At 45.3% G+C, this 12,500-nt stretch overlaps 1 protein-coding gene and 1 pseudogene across 2 annotated transcripts in view; both read left to right on the top strand.

The window, feature by feature from the left end:
* LOC310795806 (mediator of RNA polymerase II transcription subunit 13-like) overlaps positions 1 to 12,500 on the top strand; it is a gene marked incomplete at its 5' end in the record, with an annotated part of 173,802 nt that overhangs the window by 57,690 nt on the left and 103,612 nt on the right. The window lies entirely within an intron of this gene.
* Positions 9,906 to 12,500, top strand: part of LOC310795677 (endoplasmin pseudogene) — a 3,147-nt pseudogene continuing 552 nt past the window's right edge. Inside the window, exon 1 of the transcript in view lies at positions 9,906 to 12,170. The product of the transcript in view is annotated as an endoplasmin pseudogene (transcript). The remainder of the gene's footprint in view (positions 12,171 to 12,500) is intronic.

Raw genomic sequence — 12,500 nt, 5'->3', positions numbered from 1 at the left:
ATACTGCACATAAAAGTGGTACATAAAATGTACAATGTACACAGGTGTGTGACTTTACCTGGATATGAAGCACAAAATCATATAACATTTATTAAATGTTGGGGGGGGAAATCGCGCTACTGAAGTCAATCTTCAGATCACAGTAGATTGTGAACTCAGTGGTGATTTCAAGAGTGAGGACAGCATAAGACTTATTTTAAAGGCGTCTTTTTAAGTGAGTAACTTCAAAGTTGTCTAATGAGTCTGAGATTAACTTCGTCAAGTAGTTGCTATTTAGGGCAAGTAACAAAGTAAACCAACACTGCTCCCCGTACTACTGTACAGTAGAGAGACTTGAATTACTGCCAGGATAAATTAATTGACAACAGAACAGCTATTTTGCACTGTAAAGTTAAAGACATATGCTCCAGTAAAATGCATTTCAAAGCCAGCCTCTTGACTCTATCCATGTTTTTAATCCTTTCGTTTATCCAGAGCAGATTTGCTATCTTGCAATCTTCTCCTTCTGGGCCGCCGCTGGAGCAATTGTGGATTAAGTGTTTTGTTCAAGTGCATCTCAACAGCAGTTATTCACTTCCCCTATACCTGGATTAACCCAGCCAGGTCTTAAAGGGACAGCTCACCCTAAAATCCAAAATACATTCCCTCTCACCTGTAGTGCTATTTATCCATCTATGTCGTTTTGTGTTAGTTGCCTGAGTTTTGGAGATATCGGCCGCAGAGTTTCTGCCTTCTCTCCAATACAATGGAACTGGAGGGCACTCGGCTTGTGGTGCTCAAATTGCCAAAGAAATACATGTGAAAAACTCAACAGCAATGTCTCTTTCCAGAAATCATGACCTGGTTACTCAAGATAATCCACAGACCTTTTTATGAGCAGTTTCATGGAGGAACTATTTTCTTTTGACCCAACTACACCCGCTAGCTGCTAGCTAGTTCCTACATGAGACTGAAAAGAAAATAGTTCCTACATGAAACTGCTCACAACAAAGTCTGTGCATTATCTTGAGTAACCGGGTCATGATTTCTGGAAAGAGACAATGCTGTTGAGTTTTTCAAATGTATTTTTTTGGTGCTTCGAGCACCACAAGCCGAGAGCAATCCAGTTCCATTGTATTCAATAGAAGTCAGACAACTCTGCGGCCAATAGAGACACTGCATGAAATAGGCCACGCCCATCACGGGGGAAAAGCTCTGTTCACTTCCACACACCAGCGTCATTTTCCTTGTATTAAACATAGCTCAAAGCTGCTGTGTGGTGGGGCTGCGCAGACAACAAATGTAAAAAATCGGCAGTTAAAGTTTTTTTGTACTCCCGAGGAAAACAAGGAAGCCGTTGAGAATTGGCGAGAAGAAAACTGTGGATGTTGCGATCAATGAAGTAAGTTGGAGTGTTCCGTATATATACTATCTTTTTGTGCAACACCCGACCATGCACGCGACATAGGAGAACGCCAAGATTGGACGGGAGTTTGTGTTTTCCCCCGTTTTGGGGCGTGGTTTCTGAACGATGACGCGCTCCGCAGTGTCTCTATATCTCCAAAACTCAGGCAACTATCCCAAAACGATATAGATGGATGAATAGCACTAACAGGTGAGAGGAGAAATATGTATTTTGGATTTTAGGGTGAGCCGTCCCTTTAAATGTAACTTTGTTGAAACCCGCAGAAACCCTGTAAAAATGTAAAGATATGTCCAGCTGCAGGCAGTAGGTCAAGATAAATTATTTGATCATCTCTCCTCCGCCATGGCTTCCTCCATACCGTATCTTTCACATTTTTCCCCCCACCCTTTTTTCCATCTCAATTCTCCACCCACACCCCCACCCTCCCACACCCACCCCCCTAGTGACATCACTATCATTTATAATGCCCTACATACATCCCATTAGAAAATCAATTAGTGAACAAGGGACTCAAGCGAGGGAAACGCTGGCCTCTTTTTCGGCCACAGGTTGCCTGCTGTCTGCTACCTATTGATTATCTTAGACAAGCAATCCATGTGATGCTAGCAGCAGTGTGGTGTGGAGAGGAAAGGGCTTTCTCTGCTTTGCCTTACAGTCTCACACCGGTGTTGGGGGGTAACTCATTACAAAAGTAACATATTACATGTAATATATTACTTTTAGCAGTAACTCAGTAATATAAGTTATTGCTTCTAGGATTTCAGTAATATTATACCAGTTACTTTGTCAAGTAACTCAAGTTACAAATTGAGTTATTAAAAATAAATAAATCAAAGCACATATTTAAATAAATATACAATCATTTCCTAATCAAACTGTTTTCATGCAAATAACCACTATAGATGACAATAACAAAGGGAAAGAATAACATTTAGAATTTTGGATTGTTTACACCGACTTCAAGGCGGTTGACATTATTTTTCGGTAACGGTTCCGGGGCGGCGATGTCATTCTGCTGCTGCTGCTGGTGTTTTGGTGAAAGTAATGCAAAAGTAGTGCAATAAGTAACGAGTTACTCTACACAGACAGTAATATTGTAAAGTAACTTATTACTTTCAAATGAAAGTAACTAGCAATATGTAGTATATTACATTTTGAAAGTAACTTGCCCAACACTGGGTCTCAGGCAGCACACACACAGGCTACACAGCCGGGGTGGGATTTACAGGGTGTATAGTATACACACCCAGTGAGCCAGTGAGTCTGCCTGGATAGGTGTCTGTGCTCAGACAGGATGTCCTGTTTGTGACCTGATAATGTGGGTGCAGGAGGTGAATTCTTCCCACGGACGTTTTTGCAGGAACGCCTTTTAAACATGATGAAAAGGGGAATGGGAATTGGATGAGAAACGGGCGAGATATATCAAGCCAAGGGCCACACGGGCCGATGAGGGTCAAATAAAGCAGCTAGGAAGAAGGGAGTAAAAGTGGGAAGTGAAATGAAACATTGTGACGCCTCTATGAATGTGGAATTGGCTGTTTAAACCGACAACTGGCTACTTAGGTTTCTTACAGCCCATATTAATCCCTGCTGGCCTTTTCTCATAGCTCTTAGCTGCGATGAAACGACCGTACGGGCTGAAACTTACAGTATCTCTTTATTAGGGGTGTCACGATACACTCAGTTCACGATACGATACACGATATTGGGTTCACGATAACGATACGATACGATATTGTAACTATATGTTTTTGTGATCGATTTGTAAGTGGAGGGGGCATCCGCCACGCTAATTCGAGTCATTTCACCATTTTCATCCTCCGTGTCTGTAACGTCCCTCGTCTGTTCAAACAAAGCAATGAAAAGGAGAGCGAGCGTGCAATCAGATGCAGATCGGTGCCACCGTGTTCAGCTTCTTTTTCTGAGCAATATGAGATTTCATCTCAACGATACATATTGTCACGTTTTGATATCGCGATATATTGTGGGACGATATATTGTGACATCCCTACTCTTTATCGATGAAGATGAAACGAGCGTACGGGGTCGCCCGCTGAAACGTCTCTCTTTAACGATGAAGATGAAAAGAAAAGTGAGTAAAGACAAAAAGAGCACGACTCAGGTTTTAAACTTTATTGGCTCCTCTGAGTTTGATGACACATTGGTAATAGAGAAATGCTGCCTCTAGCCTACAGTATTAATCTGCTCTTAATAAAAAGCCGGGCCCGGATCTAGAACGGCTCCCAAGCCCCTTTTCTGTGTCAACAAGTTTGACTTGCAATTGGTTTTTCCTCTTCCAGCCCTCCCCTCCCCACCTCCTCCTCCTCCCCTCTCCTCCTCCTCCTCCTCCGATGACTCCTCTGTTCAGGCTTTGTTGGTGCGTTATTTTCTCTCTCCTTCCTTGTTTCTGAGGTTGCTCTGTGTGATGTTCTTGTTTCTGAGGTTGCTCTCTGTGATGTTCTTGTTTCTGAGGTTGCTCTCTGGGATGTTCTTGTTTCTGAGGTTGCTCTCTTTGATGTTCTTGTTTCTGAGGTTGCTCTCTTTGATGTTCTTGTTTCTGAGGTTGCTCTCTGGGATGTTCTTGTGTCTGAGGTTGCTCTCTGTGATGTTCTTGTTTCTGAGGTTGCTCTCTGTGATGTTCTTGTTCCTGAGGTTGCTCTCTGTGATGTTCTTGTTCCTGAGGTTGCTCTCTGTGATGTTCTTGTTTCTGAGGTTGCTCTCTGTGATGTTCTTGTTCCTGAGGTTGCTCTCTGTGATGTTCTTGTGTCTGAGGTTGCTCTCTGTGATGTTCTTGTTCCTGAGGTTGCTCTCTGTGATGTTCTTGTTTCTGAGGTTGCTCTCTGTGATGTTCTTGTGTCTGAGGTTGCTCTCTGTGATGTTCTTGTTTCTGAGGTTGCTCTGTGTTGTTCTTGTTTCTGAGGTTGCTCTCTGTGATGTTCTTGTTTCTGAGGTTGCTCTCTGTGATGTTCTTGTTTCTGAGGTTGCTCTGTGTTGTTCTTGTTTCTGAGGTTGCTCTGTGATGTTCTTGTTTCTGAGGTTGCTCTCTGTGATGTTCTTGTTTCTGAGGTTGCTCTGTGATGTTCTTGTTTCTGAGGTTGCTCTCTGTGATGTTCTTGTTTCTGAGGTTGCTCTGTGATGTTCTTGTTTCTGAGGTTGCTCTGTGTGATGTTCTTGTTCCTGAGGTTGCTCTCTGTGATGTTCTTGTTTCTGAGGTTGCTCTCTGTGATGTTCTTGTTTCTGAGGTTGCTCTGTGATGTTCTTGTTTCTGAGGTTGCTCTGTGATGTTCTTGTTTCTGAGGTTGCTCTGTGTGATGTTCTTGTTCCTGAGGTTGCTCTCTGTGATGTTCTTGTTTCTGAGGTTGCTCTGTGATGTTCTTGTTCCTGAGGTTGCTCTCTGTGATGTTCTTGTTTCTGAGGTTGCTCTGTGTTGTTCTTGTTTCTGAGGTTGCTCTCTGTGATGTTCTTGTGTCTGAGGTTGCTCTGTGTTGTTCTTGTTCCTGAGGTTGCTCTCTGTGATGTTCTTGTTTCTGAGGTTGCTCTCTGTGATGTTCTTGTTTCTGAGGTTGCTCTGTGGTGTTCTTGTTTCTGAGGTTGCTCTGTGATGTTCTTGTTCCTGAGGTTGCTCTCTGTGTTGTTCTTGTTTCTGAGGTTGCTCTGTGGTGTTCTTGTTTCTGAGGTTGCTCTGTGATGTTCTTGTTCCTGAGGTTGCTCTCTGTGATGTTCTTGTTTCTGAGGTTGCTCTGTGATGTTCTTGTTCCTGAGGTTGCTCTCTGTGATGTTCTTGTTTCTGAGGTTGCTCTGTGTTGTTCTTGTTTCTGAGGTTGCTCTCTGTGATGTTCTTGTGTCTGAGGTTGCTCTGTGTTGTTCTTGTTCCTGAGGTTGCTCTCTGTGATGTTCTTGTTTCTGAGGTTGCTCTCTGTGATGTTCTTGTTTCTGAGGTTGCTCTGTGTGATGTTCTTGTTTCTGAGGTTGCTCTGTGTGATGTTCTTGTTTCTGAGGTTGCTCTGTGGTGTTCTTGTTTCTGAGGTTGCTCTGTGATGTTCTTGTTCCTGAGGTTGCTCTCTGTGATGTTCTTGTTTCTGAGGTTGCTCTCTGTGATGTTCTTGTTTCTGAGGTTGCTCTCTGTGATGTTCTTGTTTCTGAGGTTGCTCTGTGTTGTTCTTGTTTCTGAGGTTGCTCTGTGGTGTTCTTGTTTCTGAGGTTGCTCTGTGATGTTCTTGTTCCTGAGGTTGCTCTCTGTGATGTTCTTGTTCCTGAGGTTGCTCTCTGTGATGTTCTTGTTTCTGAGGTTGCTCTGTGATGTTCTTGTGTCTGAGGTTGCTCTCTGTGATGTTCTTGTTTCTGAGGTTGCTCTGTGATGTTCTTGTTTCTGAGGTTGCTCTCTGTGATGTTCTTGTTCCTGAGGTTGCTCTCTGTGATGTTCTTGTTTCTGAGGTTGCTCTCTGTGATGTTCTTGTTTCTGAGGTTGCTCTGTGTGATGTTCTTGTTCCTGAGGTTGCTCTCTGTGATGTTCTTGTTTCTGAGGTTGCTCTGTGATGTTCTTGTTCCTGAGGTTGCTCTCTGTGATGTTCTTGTTTCTGAGGTTGCTCTGTGATGTTCTTGTTTCTGAGGTTGCTCTGTGATGTTCTTGTTTCTGAGGTTGCTCTGTGTGATGTTCTTGTTCCTGAGGTTGCTCTCTGTGATGTTCTTGTTTCTGAGGTTGCTCTGTGATGTTCTTGTTCCTGAGGTTGCTCTCTGTGATGTTCTTGTTTCTGAGGTTGCTCTGTGTTGTTCTTGTTTCTGAGGTTGCTCTGTGGTGTTCTTGTTTCTGAGGTTGCTCTGTGATGTTCTTGTTCCTGAGGTTGCTCTCTGTGATGTTCTTGTTTCTGAGGTTGCTCTCTGTGATGTTCTTGTTTCTGAGGTTGCTCTCTGTGATGTTCTTGTTTCTGAGGTTGCTCTGTGTTGTTCTTGTTTCTGAGGTTGCTCTGTGGTGTTCTTGTTTCTGAGGTTGCTCTGTGATGTTCTTGTTCCTGAGGTTGCTCTCTGTGATGTTCTTGTTCCTGAGGTTGCTCTCTGTGATGTTCTTGTTTCTGAGGTTGCTCTCTGTGATGTTCTTGTTTCTGAGGTTGCTCTGTGATGTTCTTGTGTCTGAGGTTGCTCTCTGTGATGTTCTTGTTCCTGAGGTTGCTCTCTGTGATGTTCTTGTTTCTGAGGTTGCTCTCTGTGATGTTCTTGTTTCTGAGGTTGCTCTCTGTGTTGTTCTTGTTTCTGAGGTTGCTCTCTGGGATGTTCTTGTTTCTGAGGTTGCTGTCTGTGATGTTCTTGTTTCTGAGGTTGCTCTCTGTGATGTTCTTGTTCCTGAGGTTGCTCTCTGTGATGTTCTTGTTTCTGAGGTTGCTCTCTGTGATGTTCTTGTTTCTGAGGTTGCTCTCTGTGATGTTCTTGTTTCTGAGGTTGCTCTCTGTGTTGTTCTTGTTTCTGAGTTGCTCTCTGGGATGTTCTTGTTTCTGAGGTTGCTGTCTGTGATGTTCTTGTTTCTGAGGTTGCTCTGTGATGTTCTTGTTTCTGAGGTTGCTCTGTGATGTTCTTGTTTCTGAGGTTGCTCTCTGTGATGTTCTTGTTTCTGAGGTTGCTCTGTGATGTTCTTGTTTCTGAGGTTGCTCTCTGTGATGTTCTTGTTTCTGAGGTTGCTCTGTGATGTTCTTGTTTCTGAGGTTGCTCTCTGTGTTGTTCTTGTTTCTGAGGTTGCTCTCTGGGATGTTCTTGTTTCTGAGGTTGCTGTCTGTGATGTTCTTGTTTCTGAGGTTGCTCTGTGTGATGTTCTTGTTTCTGAGGTTGCTCTCTGTGATGTTCTTGTTTCTGAGGTTGCTCTGTGATGTTCTTGTTTCTGAGGTTGCTCTGTGATGTTCTTGTTTCTGAGGTTGCTCTCTGTGTTGTTCTTGTTTCTGAGGTTGCTCTCTGGGATGTTCTTGTTTCTGAGGTTGCTGTCTGTGATGTTCTTGTTTCTGAGGTTGCTCTGTGTGATGTTCTTGTTTCTGAGGTTGCTCTCTTTGATGTTCTTGTTTCTGAGGTTGCTCTGTGATGTTCTTGTTTCTGAGATTGCTCTCTGTGATGTTCTTGTTTCTGAGGTTGCTCTCTGTGATGTTCTTGTTTCTGAGGTTGCTCTCTTTGATGTTCTTGTTTGGTTGCTCTCTTTGATGTTCTTGTTTGTGAGGTTGCCCTCTGTGATGTTCTTGTTTCTGAGGTTGCTCTCTTTAATGTTCTTGTTTCTGAGGTTGCTCTCTGTGATGTTCTTGTTTCTGAGGTTGCTCTCTTTAATGTTCTTGTTTCTGAGGTTGCTCTCTGTGGTGTTCTTGTTTCTGAGGTTGCTCTCTGTGGTGTTCTTGTTTCTGAGGTTGCTCTCTGTGGTGTTCTTGTTTCTGAGGTTTCTCTCTGTGATGTTCTTGTTTCTGAGGTTGCTCTGTGTTGTTCTTGTTTCTGAGGTTGCTCTGTGATGTTCTTGTTTCTGAGGTTGCTCTGTGATGTTCTTGTTTCTGAGGTTGCTCTGTGGTGTTCTTGTTTCTGAGGTTGCTCTCTGTGATGTTCTTGTTTCTGAGGTTGCTCTCTGTGGTGTTCTTGTTTCTGAGGTTGCTCTGTGATGTTCTTGTTTCTGAGGTTGCTCTCTTTAATGTTCTTGTTTCTGAGGTTGCTCTCTGTGATGTTCTTGTTTCTGAGGTTGGTCTGTGGTGTTCTTGTTTCTGAGGTTGCTCTCTGTGATGTTCTTGTTTCTGAGGTTGCTCTCTGTGGTGTTCTTGTTTCTGAGGTTGCTCTCTGTGATGTTCTTGTTTCTGAGGTTGCTCTGTGTTGTTCTTGTTTCTGAGGTTGCTCTCTGTGATGTTCTTGTTTCTGAGGTTGCTCTGTGATGTTCTTGTTTCTGAGGTTGCTATCTGTGATGTTCTTGTTTCTGAGGTTGCTCTCTGTGGTGTTCTTGTTTCTGAGGTTGCTCTCTGTGATGTTCTTGTGTCTGAGGTTGCTCTCTGTGTTGTTCTTGTTTCTGAGGTTGCTATCTGTGATGTTCTTGTTTCTGAGGTTGCGTTATTTTCTCTCTCTCCTCCCTTGTTTCTGAGGCTTTGTTGGTGCGTTATTGTCTTGTTTCTGAGGTTGCTCTCTGTGATGGTCGGGTGGCAAAGTGACTGTGCAGCGCCCTCACTTCTTTGGCAAATAAAGGGTGGGGGTGTGTGAGGTTGCCAATCAGGGCCTATGCTCCTTTTTATTCCTTGAGGGGTTTGACTTCGGAACAGCTCTCGCAAGCAAAACTCAAACAGAGAGAATGAATAATTAGCCTCACAATTCTTGGCTGAATCGGGAACTAGGTCGTCGGCTGACGTGTGTCACAATAGGGGAGCCGCCGCGTAGAAAGAGGAAAACCTGTGGAGGTTATGCGAGAGAGCCCCCTGAAGGAATGCTTCACCAACTGAGAGAGAGAGAGAGGCAGAGAGAGAGAGAGGCAGAGAGAGAGACAGAGAGGCAGAGAGAGAGAGAAAGATAGAAGAGTCTGTCTTTTTCCTGTCTGGCCTCGGCTGGTGAAAAAGTGAGTCACATGTGGAAAGCGCCGATTCCAGGATAGCAAAAAAGAAAAAAAAATGCACTGAGCAAGAAAAGGAGGGGAGGAGGGGCAGGAAGAGTGGGAGGAGGAGGAGAGGAAGAACAAGAGAGAGATGTAGTAAGAGAGAGGGAGAAAGAGAGGGGAGGGGCGGAGTCTGTGAGAGAGAGGGAGAAAGAGAGGGGAGGGGGGGAGTGTGTGTGTATGAGAGAGAGGGAGAAAGAGAGGGGAGGGCGAGAGAGAGTGTGTGTGACGGGAATTCATGCTTCAAAAAGAAGTGGTTCGTTTGGGGGGAAGAACATTTGAATCAGAATCACAATTATTTTATTTGGCTAAAGTATGTTACACAGTACAAGGACATTGACTTGGTGTGGTTGGTGCACAAGTTACATATTGTTACATAAGGCAACACGATAAGAAGACATTTACAAGATATACTATTAACAATCCAAGTGTAGCACAACGTTTGCAGTACAAAGCAAAGGGCAAAAGTACAAAGTTTGCAAAAGTAGATTAGCAGTTAAAATTGGCTAAGTGTGTGGCGGTGTGGGCGGCAGTGATGTCACTTGAGCAATTGTGATGTCATCAGTGATGTCATCAGTGATGTCACTCGAGCAATTGTTGTGATGTCATCAGTGATGTCACTCGAGCAACTGTGTTTGCCCAACTGTGATGTCACTCAGGCAGTTGTGAGGTCATCAGTGGTGTCACTACTTGAGCAACTGTGATGTCATGAGTGATGTCACTCGAGCCGTTTCTTCCAGGCTGAGGTTATAACAAGTAGGACCATCATTGATTACATCACTGATGACATCACAATTGCTTGAGTGACATCACTGACGACATCATCATTGATGTCATAAGTGCCTGTCATTCTTCTTTGTAAAGGCAAAGAAGAGCTGAAGATACACACTGGTTTCCTTCAATCAATCTCTCAAAATGAAGCGTGTGTGGGTGATAGGCCTTATGTTCGCACTTTTAACATTGGCTGCTGTTAGCGCAGAGGATGAAGTTGACATTGATGGAACTGTGGAGAATGTTGGTAAAAGCAGGGATGTCTCCAGAACAGATGATCAAGTGGTGCAGAGAGAGGAAGAGGCTATCCAGCTGGATGGGTTGAACGCAGCTCAGATCAAGGAAATCAGAGACAAATCTGAAAAACACATCTTTCAGGCTGAGGTCAACAGCATGATGAAGCTGATTATCAACTATCTCTACAAGAACAAGGAGATCTTCCTGAGGGAGCTGATTTCGAATGCCGCAGACGCTCTGGATAAGATCCGCCTGTTGTCTCTAACCGACGATGATGTACTGGCCTCCAACGAAGAGCTCACCATCAAAATAAAGTCGGACAAGGAGAAGAACATGCTACATATCACTGACACTGGCATCGGAATGACTAAAGAGGACCTGATCAAGAACCTAGGCACCCTAGCCAAGTCTGGCACCAGCGAGTTCCTCGATAAGATGACTGAGATGCAGCCGGGGGGCCAGTCCACCTCGGAGCTGATCGGTCAGTTTGGCGTCGGTTTCTACTCTGCTTTTCTGGTGGCCGACAATGTCATTGTGACGTCCAAGCACAACGACGACAGCCAGCACATCTGGGAGTCAGACTCCAAAGAGTTCTCTGTCATTGAGGACCCCCGAGGGGACACACTGGGCAGAGGAAGCACCATCACACTGGTGCTGAAGGAGGAGGCTTCAGACTACTTAGAGCTGGAGACACTCAAGAACCTTGTGAAAAAATACTCTCAATTCATCAACTTCCCCATCTACATTTGGGCCAGCAAGACTGAGACAGTTGAGGAGCCCATAGAGGATGATGCTGAGGCAGAGGAGGAACCGGAAAAAGAAGCCACAGAGGACAAGGCTGAGGTGGAGGAAGAGGAGGAAAAAGACAAGCCTAAGACTGAGAAGGTTGAGAAGACCGTGTGGGACTGGGAGCTGATGAATGAGATCAAGCCCATCTGGCAGAGACCAACCAAGGAGGTTGAGGAGGCCGAGTACAAGGCTTTCTACAAGACCTTCTCCATGGACACAGAAGAGCCGCTGACCCATATCCACTTCACCGCAGAGGGTGAGGTCACCTTTAAGTCCATCCTCTTTGTGCCCACTGCAGCTCCCCATGGACTCTTTGATGAGTATGGCTCCAAGAAGAACGACTACATCAAGCTGTTTGTCAGGAGAGTTTTCATCACAGATGACTTCAACGACATGATGCCCAAATACCTGAACTTTATCAAGGGAGTGGTGGACTCCGACGACCTTCCCCTGAATGTGGCCAGAGAGACCCTGCAGCAGCACAAATTGCTCAAGGTCATCCGCAAGAAGCTTGTGCGCAAGACCTTGGACATGATCAAGAAGATCCCAGAGGAGCAGTACGACAATTTCTGGAAGGAGTTTGGAACCAACATCAAGCTAGGCGTGATCGAGGATCACTCCAACAGAAACCGTCTGGCCAAGCTGTTGCGCTTCCAGACCTCCAACGGCGACACAGTCCTGGCCAGCCTGGAGCAGTATGTGGAGCGCATGAAGGAGAAGCAGGACAAGATCTACTTCATGGCCAGTACCAGCAGGAAGGAGGCCGAGTCTTCTCCTTTCACGGAGAAGCTGCTGAAGAAGGGCTACGAGGTGATTTACTTGACAGAGCCCATGGATGAGTTCTGCATCCAGGCACTGTCCGAGTTCGATGGCAAGCGCTTCCAGAACCTGGCCAAGGAGGGCGTCAAATTTCACGAGAGCGACGCGGCCAAGGGAAAGAGGGAGGCGCTGGAGAAGGAGTATGAACCTCTCACCACCTGGCTGAAGGACACTGCCCTGAAAGACAAGATTGAGAAAGCTGTCCTTTCTCAGAGACTCAGCAAATCATCCTGCGCATTGGTTGCCAGCCAGTACGGCTGGTCAGGGAACATGGAGAGGATCATGAAGGCTCAGGCTTATCAGACAGGAAAAGACTTTTCCACAAATGATGATGCCAGCCAGAAGAAAACCTTAGAAATCAACCCTAAACACCCTATCATCAAGAAGATGCTGAAACAAGTCCGTGACAATGCTGAGGACCAGACGATTGTCTTAGGCGTGGCTGCGGTGCTGTTTCAGACAGCCAAGCTGCGCTCAGGTTACCAGGTGGCGGACACACAGGCCTATGGAGAGATGATCGAGTACATGCTCCAACTTAGCATGGGCATAGACCTGGAAGAACAGATTGAAGAAGAGTCGGAGGAGGAGCCAGGAGAGCCAGCAGAGGAAGAGCCTGAAGATGAAGAGGACATTGTACGTGAGGAAGACCTGGAAGAACAGATTGAAGAAGAGTCGGAGGAGGAGCCAGGAGAGCCAGCAGAGGAAGAGCCTGAAGATGAAGAGGACATTGTACGTGAGGAAGACCTGGAAGAACAGATTGAAGAAGAGTCGGAGGAGGAGCCAGGAGAGCCAGCAGAGGAAGAGCCTGAAGATGAAGAGGAAATTGTACATGAGGAAGACCTGGAAGAACAGATTGAAGAAGAGTCGGAGGAGGAGCCAGGAGAGCCAGCAGAG

The sequence above is a fragment of the Poromitra crassiceps genome, assembly GCF_964638095.1.
Source record: "Poromitra crassiceps genome assembly, chromosome: 21".
Classification (NCBI taxonomy): domain Eukaryota; kingdom Metazoa; phylum Chordata; class Actinopteri; order Beryciformes; family Melamphaidae; genus Poromitra; species Poromitra crassiceps.
The sequence above is the reverse complement of the archived record's forward strand: the minus strand, read 5'-3'. Positions and strand labels throughout refer to the sequence as shown.